Here is a 12,172-nt window from a genome sequence, read left to right on the forward strand (position 1 = left end):
AGAAACTTCTGTGTGATGAGTGCATTCAACTCACAGAGTTGAACGTTCCTTTTGATCGACCAGTTTTGAAACACTGTTTTTGCAGAATCCGCAAGTGGATATTTGGAGCTCTTTGAGGCTTATGCTGGAAAAGGAAATATCTTCCTATACCAACTAGACAGAAGCATTTTCAGAAACTTCTATGTCATCAGGGGATTGAACTCACAGAGTTGAACATTCCTTTTCATGGAGCAGTTCTGCAGCACTCTTTTTGTGGAAACCGCAAGTGGATATTTGGTGCGATTGCGGCATCTAGTGGAAAAGGAAATACATGCAGATGAAAACTAGATAGAATCATTCTCAGAAACTTCTTTCTGATGAGTGCATTCAACTCACAGAGTTGAACCTTTCTTTTGATAGAAGAGATTTGAAACCCTCTTTTTGTAGAATCTGCAAGTGGCTATTTGGAGCGCTTTGAGGCCTATGCTAGAAAAGGAAATATCTTCACATAAAAACTAGAGAGAAGCATTCTCAGCAACTCCATTGTGATGAGTGCATTCTACTCATAGCGTTGAACCTTCCTTTTGATAGAACAGTTTTGAAACACTGTTTTTGTAGAATCGGCAAGTGGATATTTGGAGCGCTTTGAGGCCTATGCTGGAAAAGGAAATATCTTCACATGAAAACTATACAGAAGCACTCTAAGAAACTTCTGTTCGTTGAGTGCATTCAACTCACAGACTTGAACGTTCCTTTTGAAAGAACTGTTTTGAAACACTCCTTTAGTAGAATTTCCAAGTGTTTATTTGGAGCGCTTTGAGGCCTAAGCTGGAAAAGGAAATATCTTCACATGAAAACTATACAGAAGCACTCTAAGAAACTTCTGTTCGTTGAGTGCATTCAACTCACAGACTTGAACGTTCCTTTTGAAAGAACTGTTTTGAAACACTCCTTTAGTAGAATTTGCAAGTGTTTATTTGGAGCGCTTTGAAGCTTAGCTGGAAAAGGAAATATCTTCACGTAAGAAGTAGACAGAAGCATTCTGAGAAACTTCTTTGTGATGAGTGCATTCAACACACAGACTTGAACCTTCCTTTTGAAAGAGCAGCTATGAAGCTCTCTTTTTGTAGAATCTGCAAGTGGATACTTGGAGCGCTTTGAGGCCTAGGCTGGGAAAAGCAATATCTTCACCTAAAAACTAGACAGAAGCATTCTCAGAAACTTCTTTGTGATGAATGCATTCAACTCACAGACTTGAACGTTCCTTTTGATAGAACTGTTTTGAAACACTCCTTTTGTAGAATCTGCAAGTGTTTATTTGGAGCGCTTTGAGGACTATGTTGGAAAAGGAAAGACCTTCATATAAAAACTAGACAGAAGCATTCTCAGAAACTTCTTTGTGATGAGGGCACTCAACTCACAGACTTGAACCTTCCTTTTGAAAGAGCAGTTTGGAAACACTCTTTTTGTAGAATCTGCAAGTGGCTATTTGGAGCGCTTTGTGGCCTATGCTGGGAAATGAAATATCTTCACCTAAAAACTAGACAGAAGCATTCTCAGAAACTTCCGTGTGCTTTATGCATTCAACTCACATAGTGGACTCTTTCTTTTGATAGCGCACTTTTGAAACACTCCTTTTGTAGAATTTGCTAGTGGATGTTTGGAGCGATTTGAGGCCTATGCTGGCAAACGAAATTTCTACACATAAAAACTAGACAGACGCATTCTCAGAAACTTCTTTGTGATGAGTTCGTTCAGCTCACAGACTTGAACTTTCCTTTTGTAAGAGCAGTTTGGAAACACTCTTTTTGTAGAATCTGCAAGTGGATATTTGGAGCGCTTTCAGGCCTATGCTGGGAAATGAAATATCTTCACCTAAAAACTAGACAGAAGCATTCTGAGAAACTTCTTTGTGATGAGTTCATTCAACTCCCAGACTTGAACGTTCCTTTTGATAGAACAGTTTTGAAACACTAAGTTTGTAGAATCTGCAAGTGTTTATTCGGAGCACCTTGAGGCCTATGTTGGAAAAGGAAATATCTTCCCATCAAAACAAGAGGGAAGCATTCTCAGAAACTTCTTCGTGATGAGGGCATTCAACTCACGGAGTTGTACGTACCAGTTGATAGAGAAGTTTGGAAACACTCTTTTTGTAGACTCTGCAAGTGATTAGTTGGAGCGGTTTGGGGCCTACGCTGGAAAAGGAAATATCTTCACATGAAAACTGGACGGAAGCATTCTCAGAAACTTCTTTGTGTTGAGTGCATTCAACTCACAGACTTGAACCTTCCTCTAGAAAGAGCAGTTTTGAAACATTCTTTTTGTAAAATCTGCATGTGGTTATTTGGAGCACTTTGAGGCCTATGCTGTGAAATGGAATATCTTCACCTAAAAGCTAGAGAGAAGCATTCTCAGAAAGTTCTTCGCAATGCGTGCATTCAACTCACAGAGTTGAACGTGCCTTTAGATAGAGCAGTCTGGAAACACCCTTTCTGTAAAATCTGCAAGTGGATATCTGGAGCGATTTGAGGTCTATGCGAGGAAAAGGAAATATCTTCACATAAAAACTAGACAGCAGCATTCTCAGAAACCTCTTTGTGATGAGTGCATTCAACTCACAGACTTGAACCTTCCTTTTGATAGAGCAGTTTTGAAACACTCCTTTTGTAGAATCTGCAAGTGTTTATTTGGAGCGCTTTGAGGCCTAAGCTGGAAAAGGAAATATCTTCACGTAAGAACTAGACGGAAGCATTCTCAGAAACTTCTGTGTGATGAGTGCATTCAACTCACAGAGTTGAACGTTCCTTTTGATCGACCAGTTTTGAAACACTGTTTTTGCAGAATCCGCAAGTGGATATTTGGAGCTCTTTGAGGCTTATGCTGGAAAAGGAAATATCTTACTATACCAACTAGACAGAAGCATTTTCAGAAACTTCTATGTCATCAGGGGATTGAACTCACAGAGTTGAACATTCCTTTTCATGGAGCAGTTCTGCAGCACTCTTTTTGTGGAAACCGCAAGTGGATATTTGGTGCGATTGCGGCATCTAGTGGAAAAGGAAATACATGCAGATGAAAACTAGATAGAATCATTCTCAGAAACTTCTTTCTGATGAGTGCATTCAACTCACAGAGTTGAACCTTTCTTTTGATAGAAGAGATTTGAAACCCTCTTTTTGTAGAATCTGCAAGTGGCTATTTGGAGCGCTTTGAGGCCTATGCTAGAAAAGGAAATATCTTCACATAAAAACTAGAGAGAAGCATTCTCAGCAACTCCATTGTGATGAGTGCATTCTACTCATAGCGTTGAACCTTCCTTTTGATAGAACAGTTTTGAAACACTGTTTTTGTAGAATCGGCAAGTGGATATTTGGAGCGCTTTGAGGCCTATGCTGGAAAAGGAAATATCTTCACATGAAAACTATACAGAAGCACTCTAAGAAACTTCTGTTCGTTGAGTGCATTCAACTCACAGACTTGAACGTTCCTTTTGAAAGAACTGTTTTGAAACACTCCTTTAGTAGAATTTGCAAGTGCTTATTTGGAGCGCTTTGAAGCTTAGCTGGAAAAGGAAATATCTTCACGTAAGAACTAGACAGAAGCATTCTCAGAAACTTCTTTGTGATGAGTGCATTCAACACACAGACTTGAACCTTCCTTTTGAAAGAGCAGCTATGAAGCTCTCTTTTTGTAGAATCTGCAAGTGGATACTTGGAGCGCTTTGAGGCCTAGGCTGGGAAAAGCAATATCTTCACCTAAAAACTAGACAGAAGCATTCTCAGAAACTTCTGTGTGATGAATGCATTCTACTCACAGACTTGAACGTTCCTTTTGATAGAACTGTTTTGAAACACTCCTTTTGTAGAATCTGCAAGTGTTTATTTGGAGCGCTTTGAGGACTATGTTGGAAAAGGAAAGACCTTCATATAAAAACTAGACAGAAGCATTCTCAGAAACTTCTTTGTGATGAGGGCACTCAACTCACAGACTTGAACCTTCCTTTTGAAAGAGCAGTTTGGAAACACTCTTTTTGTAGAATCTGCAAGTGGCTACTTGGAGCGCTTTGTGGCCTATGCTGGGAAATGAAATATCTTCACCTAAAAACTAGACAGAAGCATTCTCAGAAACTTCCGTGTGCTTTATGCATTCAACTCACATAGTGGACTCTTTCTTTTGATAGCGCACTTTTGAAACACTCCTTTTGTAGAATTTGCTAGTGGATGTTTGGAGCGATTTGAGGCCTATGCTGGCAAACGAAATTTCTACACATAAAAACTAGACAGACGCATTCTCAGAAACTTCTTTGTGATGAGTTCGTTCAGCTCACAGACTTGAACTTTCCTTTTGTAAGAGCAGTTTGGAAACACTCTTTTTGTAGAATCTGCAAGTGGATATTTGGAGCGCTTTCAGGCCTATGCTGGGAAATGAAATATCTTCACCTAAAAACTAGACAGAAGCATTCTGAGAAACTTCTTTGTGATGAGTTCATTCAACTCCCAGACTTGAACGTTCCTTTTGATAGAACAGTTTTGAAACACTAAGTTTGTAGAATCTGCAAGTGTTTATTCGGAGCTCCTTGAGGCCTATGTTGGAAAAGGAAATATCTTCCCATCAAAACAAGAGGGAAGCATTCTCAGAAACTTCTTCGTGATGAGGGCATTCAACTCACGGAGTTGTACCTACCAGTTGATAGAGAAGTTTGGAAACACTCTTTTTGTAGACTCTGCAAGTGATTATTTGGAGCGGTTTGGGGCCTATGCTGGAAAAGGAAATATCTTCACATGAAAACTGGACGGAAGCATTCTCAGAAACTTCTTTGTGTTGAGTGCATTCAACTCACAGACTTGAACCTTCCTCTAGAAAGAGCAGTTTTGAAACATTCTTTTTGTAAAATCTGCAAGTGGTTATTTGGAGCACTTTGAGGCCTATGCTGTGAAATGGAATATCTTCACCTAAAAGCTAGAGAGAAGCATTCTCAGAAAGTTCTTCGCAATGCGTGCATTCAACTCACAGAGTTGAACGTGCCTTTAGATAGAGCAGTCTGGAAACACCCTTTCTGTAAAATCTGCAAGTGGATATCTGGAGCGATTTGAGGTCTATGCGAGGAAAAGGAAATATCTTCACATAAAAACTAGACAGCAGCATTCTCAGAAACCTCTTTGTGATGAGTGCATTCAACTCACAGACTTGAACCTTCCTTTTGATAGAGCAGTTTTGAAACACTCCTTTTGTAGAATCTGCAAGTGTTTATTTGGAGCGCTTTGAGGCCTAAGCTGGAAAAGGATATATCTTCACATAAGAACTAGAGGGAAGCATTATCAGAAACTTCTGTGTGATGAGTGCATTCAACTCACAGAGTTGAACGTTCCTTTTGATCGACCAGTTTTGAAACACTGTTTTTGCAGAATCCGCAAGTGGATATTTGGAGCTCTTTGAGGCTTATGCTGGAAAAGGAAATATCTTCCTATACCAACTAGACAGAAGCATTTTCAGAAACTTCTATGTCATCAGGGGATTGAACTCACAGAGTTGAACATTCCTTTTCATGGAGCAGTTCTGCAGCACTCTTTTTGTGGAAACCGCAAGTGGATATTTGGTGCGATTGCGGCATCTAGTGGAAAAGGAAATACATGCAGATGAAAACTAGATAGAATCATTCTCAGAAACTTCTTTCTGATGAGTGCATTCAACTCACAGAGTTGAACCTTTCTTTTGATAGAAGAGATTTGAAACCCTCTTTTTGTAGAATCTGCAAGTGGCTATTTGGAGCGCTTTGAGGCCTATGCTAGAAAAGGAAATATCTTCACATAAAAACTAGAGAGAAGCATTCTCAGCAACTCCATTGTGATGAGTGCATTCTACTCATAGCGTTGAACCTTCCTTTTGATAGAACAGTTTTGAAACACTGTTTTTGTAGAATCGGCAAGTGGATATTTGGAGCGCTTTGAGGCCTATGCTGGAAAAGGAAATATCTTCACATGAAAACTATACAGAAGCACTCTAAGAAACTTCTGTTCGTTGAGTGCATTCAACTCACAGACTTGAACGTTCCTTTTGAAAGAACTGTTTTGAAACACTCCTTTAGTAGAATTTCCAAGTGTTTATTTGGAGCGCTTTGAGGCCTAAGCTGGAAAAGGAAATATCTTCACATGAAAACTATACAGAAGCACTCTAAGAAACTTCTGTTCGTTGAGTGCATTCAACTCACAGACTTGAACGTTCCTTTTGAAAGAACTGTTTTGAAACACTCCTTTAGTAGAATTTGCAAGTGTTTATTTGGAGCGCTTTGAAGCTTAGCTGGAAAAGGAAATATCTTCACGTAAGAAGTAGACAGAAGCATTCTCAGAAACTTCTTTGTGATGAGTGCATTCAACACACAGACTTGAACCTTCCTTTTGAAAGAGCAGCTATGAAGCTCTCTTTTTGTAGAATCTGCAAGTGGATACTTGGAGCGCTTTGAGGCCTAGGCTGGGAAAAGCAATATCTTCACCTAAAAACTAGACAGAAGCATTCTCAGAAACTTCTTTGTGATGAATGCATTCAACTCACAGACTTGAACGTTCCTTTTGATAGAACTGTTTTGAAACACTCCTTTTGTAGAATCTGCAAGTGTTTATTTGGAGCGCTTTGAGGACTATGTTGGAAAAGGAAAGACCTTCATATAAAAACTAGACAGAAGCATTCTCAGAAACTTCTTTGTGATGAGGGCACTCAACTCACAGACTTGAACCTTCCTTTTGAAAGAGCAGTTTGGAAACACTCTTTTTGTAGAATCTGCAAGTGGCTATTTGGAGCGCTTTGTGGCCTATGCTGGGAAATGAAATATCTTCACCTAAAAACTAGACAGAAGCATTCTCAGAAACTTCCGTGTGCTTTATGCATTCAACTCACATAGTGGACTCTTTCTTTTGATAGCGCACTTTTGAAACACTCCTTTTGTAGAATTTGCTAGTGGATGTTTGGAGCGATTTGAGGCCTATGCTGGCAAACGAAATTTCTACACATAAAAACTAGACAGACGCATTCTCAGAAACTTCTTTGTGATGAGTTCGTTCAGCTCACAGACTTGAACTTTCCTTTTGTAAGAGCAGTTTGGAAACACTCTTTTTGTAGAATCTGCAAGTGGATATTTGGAGCGCTTTCAGGCCTATGCTGGGAAATGAAATATCTTCACCTAAAAACTAGACAGAAGCATTCTGAGAAACTTCTTTGTGATGAGTTCATTCAACTCCCAGACTTGAACGTTCCTTTTGATAGAACAGTTTTGAAACACTAAGTTTGTAGAATCTGCAAGTGTTTATTCGGAGCACCTTGAGGCCTATGTTGGAAAAGGAAATATCTTCCCATCAAAATAAGAGGGAAGCATTCTCAGAAACTTCTTCGTGATGAGGGCATTCAACTCACGGAGTTGTACGTACCAGTTGATAGAGAAGTTTGGAAACACTCTTTTTGTAGACTCTGCAAGTGATTATTTGGAGCGGTTTGGGGCCTACGCTGGAAAAGGAAATATCTTCACATGAAAACTGGACGGAAGCATTCTCAGAAACTTCTTTGTGTTGAGTGCATTCAACTCACAGACTTGAACCTTCCTCTAGAAAGAGCAGTTTTGAAACATTCTTTTTGTATAATCTGCATGTGGTTATTTGGAGCACTTTGAGGCCTATGCTGTGAAATGGAATATCTTCACCTAAAAGCTAGAGAGAAGCATTCTCAGAAAGTTCTTCGCAATGCGTGCATTCAACTCACAGAGTTGAACGTGCCTTTAGATAGAGCAGTCTGGAAACACCCTTTCTGTAAAATCTGCAAGTGGATATCTGGAGCGATTTGAGGTCTATGCGAGGAAAAGGAAATATCTTCACATAAAAACTAGACAGCAGCATTCTCAGAAACCTCTTTGTGATGAGTGCATTCAACTCACAGACTTGAACCTTCCTTTTGATAGAGCAGTTTTGAAACACTCCTTTTGTAGAATCTGCAAGTGTTTATTTGGAGCGCTTTGAGGCCTAAGCTGGAAAAGGAAATATCTTCACGTAAGAACTAGACGGAAGCATTCTCAGAAACTTCTGTGTGATGAGTGCATTCAACTCACAGAGTTGAACGTTCCTTTTGATCGACCAGTTTTGAAACACTGTTTTTGCAGAATCCGCAAGTGGATATTTGGAGCTCTTTGAGGCTTAGGCTGGAAAAGGAAATATCTTACTATACCAACTAGACAGAAGCATTTTCAGAAACTTCTATGTCATCAGGGGATTGAACTCACAGAGTTGAACATTCCTTTTCATGGAGCAGTTCTGCAGCACTCTTTTTGTGGAAACCGCAAGTGGATATTTGGTGCGATTGCGGCATCTAGTGGAAAAGGAAATACATGCAGATGAAAACTAGATAGAATCATTCTCAGAAACTTCTTTCTGACGAGTGCATTCAACTCACAGAGTTGAACCTTTCCTTTGATAGAAGAGATTTGAAACCCTCTTTTTGTAGAATCTGCAAGTGGCTATTTGGAGCGCTTTGAGGCCTGTGCTAGAAAAGGAAATATCTTCACATAAAAACTAGAGAGAAGCATTCTCAGCAACTCCATTGTGATGAGTGCATTCTACTCATAGCGTTGAACCTTCCTTTTGATAGAACAGTTTTGAAACACTGTTTTTGTAGAATCGGCAAGTGGATATTTGGAGCGCTTTGAGGCCTATGCTGGAAAAGGAAATATCTTCACATGAAAACTATACAGAAGCACTCTAAGAAACTTCTGTTCGTTGAGTGCATTCAACTCACAGACTTGAACGTTCCTTTTGAAAGAACTGTTTTGAAACACTCCTTTAGTAGAATTTGCAAGTGCTTATTTGGAGCGCTTTGAAGCTTAGCTGGAAAAGGAAATATCTTCACGTAAGAACTAGACAGAAGCATTCTCAGAAACTTCTTTGTGATGAGTGCATTCAACACACAGACTTGAACCTTCCTTTTGAAAGAGCAGCTATGAAGCTCTCTTTTTGTAGAATCTGCAAGTGGATACTTGGAGCGCTTTGAGGCCTAGGCTGGGAAAAGCAATATCTTCACCTAAAAACTAGACAGAAGCATTCTCAGAAACTTCTGTGTGATGAATGCATTCTACTCACAGACTTGAACGTTCCTTTTGATAGAACTGTTTTGAAACACTCCTTTTGTAGAATCTGCAAGTGTTTATTTGGAGCGCTTTGAGGACTATGTTGGAAAAGGAAAGACCTTCATATAAAAACTAGACAGAAGCATTCTCAGAAACTTCTTTGTGATGAGGGCACTCAACTCACAGACTTGAACCTTCCTTTTGAAAGAGCAGTTTGGAAACACTCTTTTTGTAGAATCTGCAAGTGGCTACTTGGAGCGCTTTGTGGCCTATGCTGGGAAATGAAATATCTTCACCTAAAAACTAGACAGAAGCATTCTCAGAAACTTCCGTGTGCTTTATGCATTCAACTCACATAGTGGACTCTTTCTTTTGATAGCGCACTTTTGAAACACTCCTTTTGTAGAATTTGCTAGTGGATGTTTGGAGCGATTTGAGGCCTATGCTGGCAAACGAAATTTCTACACATAAAAACTAGACAGACGCATTCTCAGAAACTTCTTGGTGATGAGTTCGTTCAGCTCACAGACTTGAACTTTCCTTTTGTAAGAGCAGTTTGGAAACACTCTTTTTGTAGAATCTGCAAGTGGATATTTGGAGCGCTTTCAGGCCTATGCTGGGAAATGAAATATCTTCACCTAAAAACTAGACAGAAGCATTCTGAGAAACTTCTTTGTGATGAGTTCATTCAACTCCCAGACTTGAACGTTCCTTTTGATAGAACAGTTTTGAAACACTAAGTTTGTAGAATCTGCAAGTGTTTATTCGGAGCTCCTTGAGGCCTATGTTGGAAAAGGAAATATCTTCCCATCAAAACAAGAGGGAAGCATTCTCAGAAACTTCTTCGTGATGAGGGCATTCAACTCACGGAGTTGTACCTACCAGTTGATAGAGAAGTTTGGAAACACTCTTTTTGTAGACTCTGCAAGTGATTATTTGGAGCGGTTTGGGGCCTATGCTGGAAAAGGAAATATCTTCACATGAAAACTGGACGGAAGCATTCTCAGAAACTTCTTTGTGTTGAGTGCATTCAACTCACAGACTTGAACCTTCCTCTAGAAAGAGCAGTTTTGAAACATTCTTTTTGTAAAATCTGCAAGTGGTTATTTGGAGCACTTTGAGGCCTATGCTGTGAAATGGAATATCTTCACCTAAAAGCTAGAGAGAAGCATTCTCAGAAAGTTCTTCGCAATGCGTGCATTCAACTCACAGAGTTGAACGTGCCTTTAGATAGAGCAGTCTGGAAACACCCTTTCTGTAAAATCTGCAAGTGGATATCTGGAGCGATTTGAGGTCTATGCGAGGAAAAGGAAATATCTTCACATAAAAACTAGACAGCAGCATTCTCAGAAACCTCTTTGTGATGAGTGCATTCAACTCACAGACTTGAACCTTCCTTTTGATAGAGCAGTTTTGAAACACTCCTTTTGTAGAATCTGCAAGTGTTTATTTGGAGCGCTTTGAGGCCTAAGCTGGAAAAGGATATATCTTCACATAAGAACTAGAGGGAAGCATTATCAGAAACTTCTGTGTGATGAGTGCATTCAACTCACAGAGTTGAACGTTCCTTTTGATCGACCAGTTTTGAAACACTGTTTTTGCAGAATCCGCAAGTGGATATTTGGAGCTCTTTGAGGCTTATGCTGGAAAAGGAAATATCTTCCTATACCAACTAGACAGAAGCATTTTCAGAAACTTCTATGTCATCAGGGGATTGAACTCACAGAGTTGAACATTCTTTTTCATGGAGCAGTTCTGCAGCACTCTTTTTGTGGAAACCGCAAGTGGATATTTGGTGCGATTGCGGCATCTAGTGGAAAAGGAAATACATGCAGATGAAAACTAGATAGAATCATTCTCAGAAACTTCTTTCTGATGAGTGCATTCAACTCACAGAGTTGAACCTTTCTTTTGATAGAAGAGATTTGAAACCCTCTTTTTGTAGAATCTGCAAGTGGCTATTTGGAGCGCTTTGAGGCCTATGCTAGAAAAGGAAATATCTTCACATAAAAACTAGAGAGAAGCATTCTCAGCAACTCCATTGTGATGAGTGCATTCTACTCATAGCGTTGAACCTTCCTTTTGATAGAACAGTTTTGAAACACTGTTTTTGTAGAATCGGCAAGTGGATATTTGGAGCGCTTTGAGGCCTATGCTGGAAAAGGAAATATCTTCACATGAAAACTATACAGAAGCACTCTAAGAAACTTCTGTTCGTTGAGTGCATTCAACTCACAGACTTGAACGTTCCTTTTGAAAGAACTGTTTTGAAACACTCCTTTAGTAGAATTTGCAAGTGTTTATTTGGAGCGCTTTGAAGCTTAGCTGGAAAAGGAAATATCTTCACGTAAGAACTAGACAGAAGCATTCTCAGAAACTTCTTTGTGATGAGGGCATTCAACACACAGACTTGAACCTTCCTTTTGAAAGAGCAGCTATGAAGCTCTCTTTTTGTAGAATCTGCAAGTGGATACTTGGAGCGCTTTGAGGCCTAGGCTGGGAAAAGCAATATCTTCACCTAAAAACTAGACAGAAGCATTCTCAGAAACTTCTGTGTGATGAATGCATTCAACTCACAGACTTGAAGGTTCCTTTTGATAGAACTGTTTTGAAACACTCCTTTTGTAGAATCTGCAAGTGTTTATTTGGAGCGCTTTGAGGACTATGTTGGAAGAGGAAAGACCTTCATATAAAAACTAGACAGAAGCATTCTCAGAAACTTCTTTGTGATGAGGGCACTCAACTCACAGACTTGAACCTTCCTTTTGAAAGAGCAGTTTGGAAACACTCTTTTTGTAGAATCTGCAAGTGGCTATTTGGAGCGCTTTGTGGCCTATGCTGGGAAATGAAATATCTTCACCTAAAAACTAGACAGAAGCATTCTCAGAAACTTCCGTGTGCTTTATGCATTCAACTCACATAGTGGACTCTTTCTTTTGATAGCGCACTTTTGAAACACTCCTTTTGTAGAATTTGCTAGTGGATGTTTGGAGCGATTTGAGGCCTATGCTGGCAAACGAAATTTCTACACATAAAAACTAGACAGACGCATTCTCAGAAACTTCTTGGTGATGAGTTCGTTCAGCTCACAGA

Source organism: Pongo abelii, chromosome 2, assembly GCF_028885655.2.
Source record: "Pongo abelii isolate AG06213 chromosome 2, NHGRI_mPonAbe1-v2.0_pri, whole genome shotgun sequence".
Taxonomy (NCBI): Eukaryota; Metazoa; Chordata; class Mammalia; order Primates; family Hominidae; genus Pongo; species Pongo abelii.